The sequence below is a fragment of the Poromitra crassiceps genome (genome assembly GCF_964638095.1).
Source record: "Poromitra crassiceps genome assembly, chromosome: 8".
Lineage (NCBI taxonomy): Eukaryota > Metazoa > Chordata > Actinopteri > Beryciformes > Melamphaidae > Poromitra > Poromitra crassiceps.
Window position 1 is genome coordinate 30,946,786 of NC_139629.1, and position 5,000 is coordinate 30,951,785.

Genomic DNA, 5,000 nt, shown 5'->3' on the forward strand with positions numbered 1-5,000 from the left:
TGTGTGTGTGCGTTTTTCATTTGACTGTGTGTGTGTGTGCGTTTTTCATTTGACTGTGTGTGTGTGTGTGTGTGTGTGTGTGTGTGTGCGTTTTTCATTTGACTCTGTGTGTGTGTGTGTGTGTGTGTGTGTGTGTGTGCGTCTTTAATTTGCCTGTGTGCGCGATGTGTGTTTTTCATTTGACTGTGTGTGTGTGCGCACATGTGTGTTTTCCATTTGACAATGTGTGTGTGTGTTTGTGTGTGTTTGTGTGTGTGTGTGTGTGTGTGTGTGTGTGTGCGTTTTTCATTTGACTGTGTGCGCGCGCGCGCACATGTGTGTTTTTCATTTGACTGTGTGTGTGTGCGCGCACATGTGTGTTTTTCATTTGACTATGTGTGTGTGTGTGTTTGTGTGTGTTTGTGTGTGCGTGTGTGTGTGTGTGTGTGTGTGTGCGTGCGCGCGCGTGTGTGTGTACGTGTGTGTGTGTGTGTGTGTGTGTGTGTGTGTGTGCATGTGTGTGTGTGCGTGTGTGTGCAGTTGTATCTGAAATGAGGAGGCGACAGCAAACATTACAGTAACAAGCGACTGATCTAATTAAGTTATTTTTCCCATCTCATCCCTTTTTTCCATTTGGGCACAGATTTGGGGAAGTAGATGAAGGGAAAGACAGAGGCAAAGGCGGGTAATGAATAAGGAAGGTAGGAAGGAAGGAAGGATGGTAGGACAGATCAACCGCAGTCGCCAGGATAAAATGTTTGCATTTTACGTTTCTCCAAACCAGGGATATGTACAATCTCAACATACATTTGAAACAAAACGGCAGTTATGTTAAATGCAAATGGAACAATGTTAAAAATGTGGGTTATGTTTAGGTAAGTAAAACAACTTGGGGTTAGCTTAAATAACAAAAACATAATGGCACTCAAGGCTTTTTGCACACCAAGTCACAGCCTCTCCATCTCTCTTTTCTCTCTCGCTTTCTCTCTTTCTCTCTCTCTCTCACTCTGTCCCTCTGCTTGCCCACTCAGCGAGAAGGAAGCTGCTGTCACAGACGTGACGCTAACGCAAATAGGCGCTAATGCAAAAATTACCGCCTTTGCGACGATAGAGCCCTATATCTAGAAACGTGATAGGCACTGTATTTTTGGTTCAGAAATGTTGCTATTCTACATAGCCTAACTGTGGAAATAATATGAACTGTGGTTTAAACTGCTGACATAACAGCACTTTAGGCCTATTATTATTATCATTATTATTATTACCTTTATTATTTATTATTATTATTACTTGTATTATTTCTATTGGCAATTTTACTTGCACTTTAGGATGAAAGAAACTTTATTGGTCATTACCATTTTTAATTAGCTTTGAGCTTTTATTTAGTTTTATTTAGTGTATTTATAAATTAATATGAACTCTTACACTGTCTTGCCTCATACTTTTTTCTGGTGTCAACATTGTTTAATTTTTATGTATGGAAATAAAGACATCTTGAATCTTGGATTGCAGAAATGTGCAATTCTGGGGAGCAGGCTGCACTGGACAGATAGGTAGAAGGAGGGAGGGACTGAATGTAAGTGAGATGTAGGAGGGTTAGGAGAAATGGATGAAGTGGAGGGTGATCATTTATTCAGACAGTATGTAAATAGTGTGAAGCATAATGCTATTAGCAGTGATTATATCAGGCAGCTATTTCAGGAGGGAATCTGCTCCCAGCTGCTATCACAGATGTTAGAAGAGACGAGAAAGGAGGAGAGAGGAGAGGTAGAGGAGAAGAGAGTAGGGCAGAGGACAAGAGAGGAGAGGAGATAACGGTAGAGGAGATAACGGCAGAGGAGAGGAGTGGAGAGGAGAGGAGGAGATAAAGCTAGAGTAGAGGCAGGGTTCCTACACCTTCTGGACTTTTCAAATTCAACGACCCAACAAAGCATAGTTTGAGACACGGATCAAGGTTAATTACTGTTACCATACTGATATTTTTTATAATAATGATAACAACAACCACAATAATAATAATAATAATAATAATAATAATAATAATAATAATAATAATAATAATAATACATTTAATATAATACTTTCATAATATAATTTGGCTTTACAGAAGCTCACAGACAACAGAGAGAGAGAGGCACTTCTCAACTGTGCTGTATTCCAGTGATGGCAGACTCGAGTACTTGCAGACAGCGGTTTATTTATTAATACGGATTAATAGTACCATGAGCCCCTGGGGCTATTCATTTTCTAAGCTATTCATTTAGCCTTTTAGTCATAAAGATTATTTCTTCCAGACTGAAATGTTATAACAGAAGTGGAGTATTGGCCAGAATTACATGAACATTTGGACACTTATTCAGCGGGTATTTTGCATGTTGCGTTCAGGTGCACTGTAAAAAATAATAATAATATATATATATTTATATATATATTTTTACATCTCTTGCCACCAGGGGGTGCTGCAGCACCTACCGCACCCAGCTTCCCGCGCCCTTGGGCAGGAAGGGAGGAGAGAGCAGAGAGCGAGAGAGGAAAATTTACTTCCCATGCAGGCAACCAATGTACTAACAGATCTGTTCACTATGTGACACACGCCACATATGCATGAATGTTATTGTGTCCGTGCCCATACATAAGATTGGACGTCCGTGTGCGTGTGCGTGTGGTGTGTGATGGACGATCTATGTATGCTCTCGGTGTGTGTGTGTGTGTGTGTGTGTGTGTGTGTGCACTCCTGAGTATATGGACGGCACGGTGGCTCAGTGGTTAGCGCTGCTCACAGCAAGAAGGTCCCCGGTTCGAACCCCAGTCTGTCCCAGGTCCTTTCTGTGTGAAGTTTGCATGTTCTCCCCGTGTTTGTGTCGGTTTTCTCCGGGTGCTCCGGTTTCCTTCCACCATCAAAATACATGTATGTTATAGAGAGCTGCAAACCCGAGGGTCCCCTCGCGGGGCCCTCGGGCCTGCCAATACGGGCCGAGGCCGGGCTTGTTTTTTATTTTATTTCTATTAATAAGTCCGGGCCGGGCCGGGGTCGGGCCCGTTTCAATAAATAAATAAAATATCGTTGTATTACTCGCTTGATTTGACACAGCAGAGCAGTCAGACAAAGAGGAGGAGTGCACAGACACTCCCCCAGCCACACAGTCACACAGTCACACAGTCACACACAGACCCTCACGTGACATTAGTCTGCCAGGACTCATGTCATGACATGTAGCTTTCCGCTCAGTCAGCGACAGACAGCGTGCTGTCAGTATGTAAAAAACAACGAAATAAGCGTGTGTGCCGCGTGTCCGTCGGTGTACAGCAGCGGACTGCTCCCGAACAGAGAGAGAGAGAGAGAGAGAGAGAGAGAGAAACAAGCCGTGTGTGCGTCCGTACAGCAGCGGACAGAGAGAGAGAGAGAGACTGCAGGAGCACGCGCAGCAGCTGAGGAACAGAGAGAGAGGGAGAGATGTGTCATTATATCGTAATATTGGCTTCGGGCCTCGCAACGGGCGCGGCCCAATTAATTTCATAACTCATCTGGGCCGGATCGGGCACGGGTCTGCATGTCACGGGCCGGGGAGGGCTCGGGCCGAGATTTCAGGCCCGCGCAGCTCTCTAGTATGTTAGGGTTAATACTCCTGTCAGTGCTCCTGACCAAGGCAATGGCGAAAGAACTGGAGTTGGTCCCCCGGGCGCTGCACTGCGGCTGCCCACTGCTCCTAGTGCTAGGAAGGTTCCTAGTAGAGGATGGGTCAAATGCAGAGGATGAATTTCCCCATGGGGATAAATAAAGGATAACTTAACTTAACTTGTGTGTTTCTTAGTTGTTGTCACGACGAGTGCATGTCTGTACCGTATGCATGTGTGTGTGTGTGTGCGTGCATCTTTCTTATATAACATTGAACAAGTGGGCAATCTCTGTTCTCTGTCTGTTGATGATGTCATATAGGTACGGCAACCATTTTAGGGCATCCTCGTCATTCAGAGGGTTGGCTGTCATTCCTCAGTCTAAGCGTTGTCAGTTGTCATGTCTCCTAGTAAACCATGTCGAGTGTGCTCTGAAACACCTTCAGTCCTCACACGAAAACGCTGTCATTCTTCCTGCATTACTGTTTCACTCCTCACACGTCAGTCATCGCACAATACAGCATCACTCGTCAGTCATCACTCGTCAGTCATCACTCGTCAGTCATCAGTCCTCACTCGTCAGTCATCACTCGTCAGTCATCACTCGTCAGTCCTCACTCGTCAGTCATCACTCGTCAGTCATCACTCGTCAGTCATCACTCGTCAGTCCTCAGTCCTCACTCGTCAGTCATCACTCGTCAGTCATCAGTCCTCACTCGTCAGTCATCACTCGTCAGTCATCACTCGTCAGTCATCACTCGTCAGTCCTCACTCGTCAGTCATCACTCGTCAGTCATCACTCGTCAGTCATCAGTCCTCACTCGTCAGTCATCAGTCCTCACTCGTCAGTCCTCACTCGTCAGTCATCACTCGTCAGTCCTCACTCGTCAGTCATCACTCGTCAGTCCTCAGTCCTCACTCGTCAGTCGTCACTCGTCAGTCATCAGTCCTCACTCGTCAGTCATCACTCGTCAGTCCTCAGTCCTCACTCGTCAGTCCTCACTCGTCAGTCATCAGTCCTCACTCGTCAGTCATCACTCGTCAGTCCTCAGTCCTCACTCGTCAGTCATCACTCGTCAGTCATCACTCGTCAGTCCTCAGTCATCACTCGTCAGTCCTCAGTCCTCACTCGTCAGTCATCAGTCATCACTCGTCAGTCATCACTCCTCACGTCTCACACGAAAACACTGTCATTAGCCTGACACCTAATGGTGAAAAGTAGGGGGACTGCACTGGCCTTCTCTAGGGTGACATCACAGGGCACAGAGACCAGCCAATAGCAGATGACCAGTGCAGTACCCGGCTTTTCAGCATTAGGTGTCAGGCTTCAGCGCAGATTTAGGTTACTGTCCAAGCAGCTTGTTTTAGTTCCCTCACCACAATTGCATTATTTGCCTGAACGAAAG